Here is a 13,345-nt window from a genome sequence, read left to right as displayed (position 1 = left end):
AACCTAGAGTGCTTCTAGCAAATTCTGTGTATTGTTGCAGAGCTGTTTTTTTCTTTTTATGTCAAATAGATAGTTTGTTATTACAGTCAAATACAATGTGCAGTCCATAGTGAGATGAAATGACATTTATCCTGAGTTATAGTTTAATTTGGGTTAAGTTGTGGCTGGATTTCAGCAACTGGATTTGGACAAAATCATTGCCATCATTCCACATTGGCACATTAGCTGAATGAAAGTAGTGTAGGTTAAGACCGGGCCATCACTCATTTGCCATCTGGGTAGGAAGCTGGAAAAAACAATGAAACAAATGCCAAAAAGCAGGCTTAACTAAATAGGAGTTAACACTAACAAGCCCAACTAAGAGTTAACACTAGCAGGACCTGGGGAACTATTTTGTGAACTTCCCCAACTAGAAAACTATGTAGCTCAAGGTGGGCTTTAAACCACCACTCTCAGGGATACCAAGCCAGCACAGTAACACTAAAACTGATTTGACCACCTGTTCACAATAGCCAGAAATGTATCTATAAAAAAAGAGATCTCCCATTCTCTAAATAAGCACCAGGATATGAAACACAATGATTTAGTTAGCAATTCCTTTCACAAAATAGAAAGGTTTTATACAGTATCTTGTATTGGTTAATGTGTGCCATTAACCATTCAGTTAGGCTGTGAAGCACTACAGGTTATTAGCCATAAACCAAGAGGCTGCATGCTGGTTAACTCCAGCATTGTCAACACTAGCATTACTGAAATTTCTCAGTTCTGAGGACATTTTTTTTCGTCAGAGGATATTTCTTGGTTCTCAGCACCTGCCAACCATCAGTGGACCATCAGGTAAATTTTATGTTGTAAATGCCTGACAGAGAAGCATTAAAGTACTATATTGTGCATTTAGAAAGAAGCCTTATATTTCCTGGGTGTGACTGGATATATGTTGTAAAATGATTTACTGTTCCACTCCTGGTCTGTACATTTCATTCCTAAAGACTGCGTAGATCTATTGCAATTGCTGGTGGATACTTACGCTTTGCAGATCACTTCAGTACATCATACAGGAACATATTAATTACTTAATGTAAGATGAAGGAAAATTTACATTTTACATATGAAACACAGACATACCAATCATTCTGAAATGTGTCTATACATAAGCAACGGTATTAAAAATGAAGTTTTTATTATTTTTCCAAAACCTGTACACGTCTTTAACATATACTGTACATGTCTTTAACATATATTGTCAGTTACAATATATTATTAAGTGGTAAAGACCTGACATATTTGATCTGTGTTTTATGCCTTTACATCAGCTAAAACCTGAAACATTTATAAAACCTTTCAGTTAAATACACTGTCATTTATACTGGACATTTCTTTCAGTAGTGTGAGATGTATTTTAACCACAAAGATGAGAGCTTCTATTCTGTTCTTAGTTCAGCTGCAAGCTGAGAGAAATTCACCAGAGGTCGCAGTTGAATATCAACCACCTGTGATGTGGGAGGCGAGGCAAGATGCAAAGAAGAGCCGTGGTTCACACGACACAGACGTTTATTAACCCACAGAACAAATCGAAACCAAACACGAAAATTAAGCACTAACACTACTTACTTGACACTTTTATCCAAAGTAACTTACAATTATGAGCTGTACTAATGCTTACATTATAATTTTAGTTAAAAGGGGTAGGGTTGCTTTAATTTTTAAATTAAGTTAATCTGGGTTTAATCTCTGGGTTTAATCTCATTGTGAGTTTAGCATTTAATTTACCAATGTGGAGCAAATTAGACATAACACATGCTGTCAAATGATATTAAAAGAAAATAAATAATTGTTATTATGACTTTGTGATACATACATCTATACTTTCACTTTTATCTAATTAAATACATCTATTGTTTTCATTTTATCTGAATAATGACCCATGGGGGTCCAAGTAAAACTACATCTACAAGTGACTGCAGATCTGAAAGTGACTGGATAACAGGTTTTGTGGTATTCTTATCCCCAACATCTCATTAAGTCATACATTAATGCATTAAACAAAACGATTGGTGGATATTATAGTATAATGAGTTATTTTTTATTAAAATAAATATCTTTGTTTTTTTATATTCATAAGGTAACTAATTTATCAAGTAAAATGATCTGATCTCAATTAAGTCTGTCACGTCCACAGAGCGGAGCGTTCCCCGTTTCCCGGGCAACCTAGTCCGGGTTTTCGTCAGTCTCTATGGTTCCCTGTCTCCTCCCTTTTAGTCTCCAGATGTTCCGAGTTTGTCCCAAATTGTAGTATTATTTAAACCACGTTCCTAGGTCATTTGTTTGTCCGTCATAGTTTCGGTAATGTGTCTTTCATGGTTTCTGTTTAGTTCTCGTTTCTCCTCACTCATTGTGTTTCTAGTAAGATCCCGTTTGTCCTCGCTCCAATGTGTTTAGTTAGCTCTCATTTGTCTTCGCTCATTTGTGTTTCGTTATCTCCTGTTTTATCTCGCTACTCATTCCTCGCCCCGCGTTCTCATGTTTTCTCCTTGCACTCTTTGTTTAGTTTCCCTTGCTACCTGTTGCTTTTTTTTGTTTAGTTTTGTTACGTGTATCTTCGTCGTGAATATTGTTTGTTTATCTTACGTAGCCCAATTCTACGTTATTCCCGCTTGTCTGAGTCTTTATTCTCATCGTTTAGTCTTCCCTAAGTGTACACCCCCCTGTTCCCGTACTCACCTTGTTAGTCTGTTTTCTTATGTTAACCTGTCTGTTCTGTTTTTTTTTCTGTGATTGTTTGTTTGTTATTAAATCTGTTATTTATCTATTTATTTCTTTATTTGTTTATTTATTTAATTCTATTTGTCACTCTCAATATGGCATCTCTCGTTAGTTCCGTTCCGCATACGATCCAAGGCGCAAGCACCTCGCAAGTGTGTTCGAACATCATCCCACCCCCGTTACAAAGTCACCATCCCGGTGTCACTGAACTGTGAATGGAAGTTCACCAATGAGAGTTTGGTTCCTGAGCTTTCTTGTAAAATTGACATTTACACTAGTTCTCACATCTAATGCAATATGAAGATGGTATAATTAGCAAAATATTTCACACTACAAAAATATTCCAGGCCCTAGGCCCGTTATCTTCAGTTATCTCACCGTATGCACAAATCGATCTTCTTGTTAAAGGACAAAGCTTTCATCTGTTTGTTCTATGTGGTAGTTATGCCAGAGACAGATTCACTTCTCCATTCTGTGCATTTTTTAAACAATTTATTGTATTAATATGAGGATCAAATAATGAACTGAATAAGTCAAGGTGCAATTTTAATTAAAATAAAAATATCATTTTAACAGAGGCAACGAATTTATCATGTTGCAAAATCTGAGCTTAATAAATGCAAAATCCCATTGTCATTGCAGTGTGATTACAGGTTATCAGAGCTTGGTTTGTTCACTTTCTTTTAATGTGGTTATCGAAATTATCAATAATTCATCCACATATATGATCATACTTAAGTCCTAGAGAACTTGATATTTTCACATGATGTAAAGACCTTTCATGTGATTTATTACAATAGAACATTGCAGCAAAAACAGAGCACAGAGAATACACTTTAATAAAAATGGAGTAAAGAATCCAGTCACATATTTCATCTTTTCAAACATCAAATCAAAACAAGACAAAGCATTTTCTCTTTGGAACACATTTTATACATATGAGCCAACACACAAATCAAGTCAATAATATAGCTAAAACAGATACACATAAAAGAAAGTGTATTTACATTGTAATGTCGGTGTACCCACATTTGTGAGACACCGTATACATTTGTACTTTTCTTGTACTTCCTTGTTTTGTAACAAAATGCTTTTCTACACAAACACAGACAAATACAAATAAAACCAAACCATAAAAATTAACAAATAAGCAACTACTCATATTTAAAGGACTAAATAGTCCATTTTAAAAATACAAAAGGATGTGCAGATTTTAAGTCTTTAGCTCCATTGCTGAAGTGTTTACCAATAACAATAAATTAACCTTTTGGTATGACAACTGGGTCTGTGGATAATCTGAACACCTCTCTGTTTAAAGGGTTTTGTTTACAGACTGAACACAAGCTGGCCCAAAATACATGCAAAAAAATAAATTCTAGATCAGTAAACTACAGGTATGAAATGTGAATCAGTGTGAATATAATAACTCACTTTCCACCCTTGCATTGGTCACATCAAATCCCCCTGGGTTAATCCAGTTTGTGACACATCACACTCAGTGCTCAGTTACAACAGTGTTTAAAGATCTTCAAAACAGCCTCTAATGTTTTTGCATTTGATGACACTGACACTGTTTACTACATGCAAAACTACACTGTTTACTATATGTACAAAGTAAAGCTACATGATGTGTGATTACTATTCATGAACTACTGTGTTAATAATGTATATAAAGCTGCTCCAAACAGTGTAGGAACAGTGTATAACCTTGTTCTGCTCCAATACACTGTTAGGGTCTTACTGTAGAATACACAACCTGAGGATCCACCATTTCACCATATCCCACTACCCTATCAGAGAACTGTACAGTACTACGCAGTTCACTGAGTTAGGATCCTGCTCCTGTTAAAAGTCAAGATGTAATAAAAAATATTAGTCACATTAAAACAAGTCACAGAGGAATTAATTAACACTGTGTAATGTTTTTAAAATTGAAAATAATTATATATTATGTTATATTATATTATTTCCTTAACTGTTTAATTGTGTAGCTATTTCTGCAAATTTAAGAATAGCACACCAAAATCTTTCCCTTTCAAATGTAAAATAATCCAGTGGCTGAAGATCTTTTAGTTTATAAACAGTGGAGACACTTTCTATTCTGACCCACAATATGCTACAATGCTTCTTGTTATGTATTTATTTGTTTTGAATATTTACTTGAGTAGAATTTAATCTTGTTTGTCTATTTGATCTATGTAATCCTATATAATTCCTTCATGGTAATTGTAAACTAAAGCACACTGGTATTTTCCTAGAGTTTACATTTTACCGAGTTAACACAAAGCCATATTTCATCAACTCTATTGTAAATTTGTGTGGATTTCATGCATTTTCCATGTATGTTCAGAATTACCTCTTTGTGTTGTTTAACTTTAGAGCCAGTTACTGTAGAAAACAAACAAAATAGTCAAAGGAATTTAGCTGTGGATGTAGAACTGAGTGTAAATATTATATACATGATATCATATATGATAGAACAACATGATATGAGCATAAATATGAAGTGTGTGTGTGTGTGTGTGGGTGTCATATATATACAGAAGAGGTTAATGGATGATCTTTAAACAGCAGTATCAGCAGTACCGTCTCTGTGCTGTTTTATCCTCTTCAGCAAGACTAGAAGAACACCGATGAGAATCACAATCACAGCACTGAACACCACCGTCAGCATGACTACATCTGAAGAGCAGTGAGCTGAAGAAGATTAAAAAAAATGTTAAGAATTATTCATTTAGAATGTTAAGAGTAAAGAGTTCTTTTGAAATCTGTATATGTGACAGCCCGATGTGGTTGATCTCATTCTTGCAGCTGATTCATATTTATGTTTTAAAAACCAGAATGCAAACAGCAAAATGAAGAGAGCATGGTCCATATCCAATTACTTAAACAAAAAACAGAAAATGATCAGCAGAAGAAAATGAGAATACAAACCTTCAGAACTGCTGTTGAAAAGTGTTTCATTTCGCTCTGAAAAACATTGTTTATTGATTAATACAGTTACATGTAGAAAATGTCATGAAGCATACCCATTTTTAATCAATGATGCTATATAAATGTTTGTTAATGAGTAATGTAATGTGACTGCACAGAAAGTCACTTGTAAATATGTTGCATTGCTGAAGGAAATGAAGTCTCTCGGCTGAGTGCCACAGTAATAAAGTCCTGAATCAGTGTGATTAACTGCTTTTATTGTCAGAGAGATGTTCTGGGAGTTTACAGTCATCACAATTCGTTTACTTTGATTGACAAAATAGCAGAGGCTGCTTGGAGAAAATATTTTGTAATATTGGCAAGAAATGTAAACTGGCACAGAACTATCTGTGTGCTTAAACCAGTATACGTAAGTTGATTTTGTTTGTTCACTTTGGTACCAAATGGTAACATCATCACCAGGTTCTGCCACCAATACTAGAGTGACTGGAGAGCCCAGAGTCACTGGGAGCAAATCTGTAATTCAAAAAATGACAAATAAACACAACCTGTTTGAGGATAACCATGAACACCTGAAAAATCATCTTTATCTTGATGACTTCTTCAAAACAATGTTTTACTCTCTCTGTTTTATAATGTAAATGAGATTAGTATTACTTACCAACGCCATGGAACAGGAGAAACAGAAGTAATATACAAACCATCCCTGCTGTCAGACATGAAGAGGAAATGTGACTTGTCATATCAAACTCTGCATTATATAGTTGGAGGTGTGGCTTATGCATTAAATAAAAATTCATAAACTGCAATAATTTCAGTGGAAAATAATATATGTATTTTGCAACACATAAATAAATAGATAATACACAAAAAAGGGATAACGTCATACATTCATACAGTATTACGTACGTTCCTGTAAATAAAGTCCCTTGCCATATTGTGTCATGTGGTCACAGGTCTTCAGTGTCACTGCTGTCAGCCAGCATCATTATAGATGTGGTAAAGACAAACACTACTAGAGCTTGTCTTCATGACCTTTAATACAAGTACAGGTTGAATCTAAAAGTCCCATGGGATTGGTACACCGCTCAAATGCAACAAAACATACAAAACATTTGTAACATGAATGCAAAACATTCTTTGATGTGTAGAACTGACTTACAGCCTAGAACCCTGCATAAGATTATTGTATTTGTATTGTCAGTGATAATTTCAGAGTCAGAGGATCAATCACAGTGATAGTAATGGGATGAGGGGATCAGTCACAGTGATAGTAATGGGGTGAGGGGATCACTCACAATGGTATTAATGGGATGTGGGGATCAGTCAGAGGAATGAAAAGGAGTTGATGAGCCAGTGAAGCATGTTCACAGTTAGTCTGTATGGTCATGTCTAGTGGTGCATGAATGCCATTCTTCTCAGTCCAGGTGTGAGTACGAGTACAAAATCTTTTAGTATTTACTGATATCATACCAATACTCATATCAATAAAGATAGATAGATAGATAGATAGATAGATAGATAGATAGATAGATAGATAGATAGATAGATAGATAGATAGATAGATAGATAGATAGATAAGATAACTTTATTAATCCCAGAGGGAAATTAAAAATATAGATAATAAACTGCTTTGATCCAGACACCAAACAGGAAACACATTTCTAACATGGACCAGTGAATGAGTTGAAATGTAGTGGAATGTTAAAGTGTGTGTTCACATTAACATGTGTCCTTCAGTTTAGATAAAGATAAATACACAATATTAACTTAATTCACTGGGCTTGGTATTTGGGCTCTGCACATTACAAATGTGCCAAAGTCTCTCACTGTAAGTGACTGACCTGTTATTTTCACTGAAATAGGGTGGTCTGTAGACATTGTTTAGCTGACATTTGCTGTAGCATTATTTGATACTGTGTGCTGATAGCAGTGGAGTCCTTGTACTCAGTTTTATGAGGTTTCTTGTATTACAGGAATAAGGTGTTTCAGGGAGCTGGAGTGTGGGGTGTTGTGTGTATCAATGTGAGCTGTTATACCCCATACAGGCTGGAGTGTTATGTGCTGTGTGTATCAGTGTGAGCTGTTATACCCCCACAGGCAGGGTTGTGAGGTGTCATGTGTATCAGTGTTAGCTGTTATACCCCCATACAGGCAGGACTGTGGGATGTTGTGTGTATAAATGTGAGCTGTTATACCCCAGAAAGGCAGGAGTGTGGGGTGTTGTGTGTGTCAATGTGAGCTGTTATACCCCCACAGGCAGGATTATGGGGTGTTGTGCGCTGAAACTGCCTGCAGTTGTTTTGTGATGTTAAATGGACATTTAACGCCACCAGCATCTCCCAGGTTTGTCCAACAAAGGCATGTTCCACATAACACATATGTTGATGATGATGTCCTGGTCTGTTTGTTTGTTTCTATGTTGCCATAGTGGTCTTGATAAATTTAGTTCTCTAACCAAGCTCAGGTTTTTGCTGTGGTTAGTAGCTTTCTCACCGCACTCTCATCACAGCTCAGGGGTGTGTGATGCTGGAGTGGGTGGGACATTCACAAGACAAAGGGGTTTCCATTAGAGCTCTTTAGTGAAGGTTTCAGACCATTTAGTTCCAGCACCCCAACTACCCTAATCGGTTCAGTGCTGCAGCCTGTAATGAGTCTCCAATACTACTGTGCTAATACAATACTACTGTGCTAGTACTAATACTACATCAATATAAGACCAAGCAGCTTGATTCTGATTGGTTAATACAATAACTCTTTGTCGACTACAATATGCCTACAGTACCCATATTAAGGATTGAAGTAAGTTATTTGCAGCCTCTCATAACTTTTTTTTTTTAATGTTAGAGCACCAAGCGCACCTTTCACCACTGTCAGTTTCAATGCCACATGCATGGAAACTCGAATCCCTGTCATTCTAGAGTCAATGAGACCATAGAGACCAAATCCAGAAATCAGCTGAACACTGTGGGAAAACATCAGAAACAAACAAGTGCCCAGGTGACCATATAGTGTGGTATATACCATGGAGATGCACCATCAAGTGTGGTGTATACCAAGGAGATGCATCATAAAGTGTGGTGTATACCAAGGAGATACATCATAAAGTGTGATATATGCACTGTCCACACTGCTGTTCTGCATAGGCCTGAATTTCACTTAACAAGATCACCAGTAAGACTGGATATGGACACAGATTCAGGAGTAGAGCTACAATCAGCCACCTCCAGTACATGAATAACACCAAGGTTCACTTCACTATGGAAAGGGACATATACTGAATTCCTCCTGATTTACAGAAAGGACACTGGAAAGTCATTTGGACTAGAGAAGTGTGGTTGGCTGATAATTAAAAGAGGAAAAGTGATCAGGAAAGAGTTTTTCCTCTACATGCCCTGACAGTAATCATATGTATATATGCACAATTAAGGAAACACAAATCAGATTTGTGCCTCCTTGTAATTTTAATGTGGCTTTAGTGTTCCAACAAAGGACCATTCTGTCACCTGAGATAAAACATTTTTCTATATGTATAAACAGGCCTTATTTTACCAGCATACACTCTGAAGGTGTTGTGTAGGCCTGTTTTAACAGATCTCCTCAAGTGAACTTTGTGATCAGTAAACATTTGCTTGTGGAAGTGAAAGGAGTATCTAGTGAGAACAAAAATTGAGTGGTTTTGATGCAAGTGTGAGGAATAAACTGGGGGTCCATGTTGAGGTTGGAAAATATTTAGACCACAGTGTGTAAAAGAGCAGAATGGCTAGAATGACTGCTATGTACACAGCCACAGCCTTTGATGTGGTTAAAAGTGTTTGTTTGTTTGCTGTTCATGCAAAGACATGCACAGACAGACATGCACACATGCCTACAGATCTGTTTCCATCACACAGTGCCGTGGACAAAAATACATAAAAGACCACAGCTAAATTGCAGTTCTGTTTGATATTAACATGGTAATTAATAAATTGAATATTTGGGATTCTGATCCAATACAAAAGCATTACAGATGAATGCATATTGTAACGGGACGCACCCCCCACCCACGAGTCACGTGGTACGGCCTGCTGTGTGCGGGGGGGGGGGGGGGGGTGTTCAACTCTTGTTTGTAGCCACACCCCCGTGATGGCACGCACCTGCACAGGGTTTAACATTGAGTGTTTGTTAGTCTATCTAAACGCCTGTCAGTGCGTGCCTTAGTGTTGGTCATTGTTTGTTAGAGTCTGAGTAGTATGTTAGTATTCATGCTTGTGTAGCCATTATTATTATTTGTATAATCTATGTCAATGTTACAGTCTTTATCATTAGCGTTGGTGTTTATGTTTACTGTTAATGTTATGTGTGAGTGCCACTATTGTCCTATATGTTTAATGTCATTAAATGTTGCACATAGTCAAGGGAGTCTGTGCGTCCTGTTCCGCACCCTGCGGCACTCGGGCCATCACACATATTCTCTCAATACAGTCCATAAACATGGATTCACAAGTTGTACATCATTTAATCAGCCTTACTTTACACAGAATTCTGCCACTTTGATTACCATAGTAACCCCCAAACTACTGTAAGCATCTCCAAACACTAAGCCAGACAGCAATACACAAACATGTACATCCATGCTACAGCATCCATCCACCAGCTATTTAACATGTGGTGATCTGGGTTCTATCACTGGAACATAGCCAGGAGTCCCCAAGATCATGACTGACTGTGCTTTCATTGGGTGGGAAGGATGGGTTAGTCATGCTCTCTCTAAGTTTCAGTTTACTTTACATGTTCATGCTGCTGTAATCCACTGAGCTAGTTAGTTTGTACTAAATGCAGTAGCTTATTAAGAGTATATTTAGAATGTAGTAGTTTACTATTATTTTTCTTGTGTGTTTATAGACCATATCAGCGCACATCACATTATATCATCATAGTATTTTGTTAGGTCAGTGATACTGTGGTGGATATGATTTTGGACCGCCAATCGCAAGGTTGTGGGTTTGAATCTCAGCTCTGCCATGCTGCCACTGTTGGGCTCTTGAGCAAATATTTTAACCCTCTCAGCTCCAGGTGTGCTGTACAATGGCAGGCATGTTCTCTGACACCAGCTCAAAGAAGCTAAGATATGCAAAGAGAAACATAACATTGTACAGTACACATGTACAAATACAGTATATATATTTATAACCAAATAAAGGCATTCAATCTGGCCTAAATCCTAATCTAGCAGCATACAAGCATATTAAACTACAGTGCATTATACTCAGTTGTGAGCATTACAATTTAACAAATGTCAGACTGCACCAGGAGAAGTATTCCATTCTGTCTGGATGCTCTGTAATCATTCAGTAAATGAAGTTTATTCCACACTGACTGTTGTGTTTTCCTGGGCAGGCCTTCCCAGTTTGATGTCTATCTATGATTAAGTGGGGACAGTCTTTAAAGTGATATCAAGAAACTTCCCTTACAGAAGTCATGGCCAGCATCATAGTACATTGGTGGACGAGACCTCGGCCTTCCTCTGTGGCTCTGGAGGTCTTAAACTCCATCAGTCATGGAACTCTGACACTGAGCCACTGAGCTGGTCCCAGGTTTCTGTGTGGATCATCGAAGTCCCAGGAGCCTTATGGCCCTATGAGGTGTTTCACTTCCATCTCCAGCTCTGGGAAGACCAGCCACATTCTCCAAACAGGAAGCAACATGGATCACTTCCAGGGATGATTTATTTGAAGAGTTCTGTTAGTGTCAGAGATGTTACTGTTGCAGAAGTAACTTCGGTTGCTATAGCTACCAGCTCTTTACAAATGGCTCTGAAGCCCCAGTCCTCCTCACTGCTATGAATAATCATTATTTGCTGGAGTCTTCTGTGAAGGTTCATACTAAAATGATATATGCAAATTAAAAATGAATGAAAAATGAAAGACACACTAACATAAATAGATTTAGTGATTCAAACTGACAGTTTTCTTTCATTAATTGGTTTCATGGGTAAAGTGTGAATGTCACATTTTTGTAAGTACCTCTTCCTAGTCATGCAGTGGTAATGCATCATCAAGAAAAACATTCACCCTGGTCTCAGGCTCCATCCATCCTCACTGTCAGACGCATTGTGTCATTTTACAGTTCTGGATATTTTGGATTTATTTCACTGTTTTGTCCTGAAAATTTTAAATCTGACTGGTTATACAAGGTACTGAAGTGCCCCTCAGATGGATAAAAAAAACCTCGCAAGGTGGTTGTGTATTTATTTTCATATTGGTAGCTTCAGTATTCTCTTCATGTGAATGAAAGGAGTTGAACTGTTCAGCTCCAGGACTCTATCCATCCTCACCCTTAGGCATTATGTTGCTGCAATGTTATAGCTATACTGGATATAGTCCACACTTTTGGCCTGAAAAATAACATCTATACCTGAAATACCTGCCAGTCAGCTGGAAAAAGAACAAGCAACCAGGAGTGTTTGAACTGCTCTTAAGTAGGCAGGAGGACAAAAATGGAAATTCACATCATTTATCCCTCTGGTGGCCCTCTGCTGGTCCTCTCCCTAGTGCTTACTAACACACCTCATTCAGCTCAGAAGGACTTAATACAAAGCTGAGGTGCTGAATCAGGTGTTGTGGCACAGGCTTTCCACTAGATGACGTGACAAAGCAGCATTTGTTTATTTCTGCATTACTTCTGTTGAAGGTAACATTTCCTGCTAATAAAACAAAACGCTTATGAGTCTAAAAACATTCAGATCCTCGCAAAGAAAACAAAATCCACATATACATACAAAATGTGTTTTTGTAACACATATGTTGTTATATTTCACCAACAAATGTGACATTTTAAGGCTGATGTTAAAACCTGTAAAATATTTTCAAATATAATGATTTTTTGCTACTAAACTTGTTTGTACACACAGCAGGGAAGTGAAAGCAGTTACTAGTTCATTGTGAGACATTATCTTTTATGTTTGTTACATTGTACTGTGTGCCTTGTAGCTGTGTAAATGCATTCAGAGAGCATTAGCTAAAATTCAGTTTCTGTGGTAGACAGTAAACTGTGATTTGTTAACAAATATAGTGCCAGTTTCCCTGTTTTTAAAGGGGAAAAGGCCTGTGATGGTTCATCTGTTGTCTACCTATTCATAAGCTGACATGTCTGTCCAGCATGTCAAACCTGACATGTCTGTCCAACCTTTCAGTTATAAACACACTATCATTTAAACACAATTTTTCTTTCAAAAATTGTACACTTCTGTTTGTCTAATATATTTTGTCAGTTACAAAAGCTTATAAAAGGCCTGACATAGTTGGTCTCTGTTTTCTGCCTTTACATCTGCTAAAACCTGAAATGCCTGTCAAATCTTTCAGATCTATACACTGTGTTATTTATATACTTGTATATGACATTTTCTTTCAGTAGTGTGAGATGCATGCTGAAGTTTGTTGACCACAGAGATATGAAAGCTTCCCTTCTGTTCTTCAGCTGCATGCTGAGAAAATGTTGGCAGAGGTCACACTGTGTCATTTACACACTTGTTTTTGTCTTTTTTTCAGTTGTGCAAAATGAGCTCTGGTGTATTTTAACCACAGAGATGTGAGAGCTTCCATTCTGTTCTTAGTTCAGTCGCAAGCTGAAGAAATGTTGCCAGAGGCCACATTTGAATATTAACCAC

The sequence above is a fragment of the Electrophorus electricus genome, chromosome 5, assembly GCF_013358815.1.
Source record: "Electrophorus electricus isolate fEleEle1 chromosome 5, fEleEle1.pri, whole genome shotgun sequence".
In the NCBI taxonomy this organism is placed as follows: Eukaryota; Metazoa; Chordata; class Actinopteri; order Gymnotiformes; family Gymnotidae; genus Electrophorus; species Electrophorus electricus.
Note: the sequence above shows the minus strand (reverse complement) of the source record.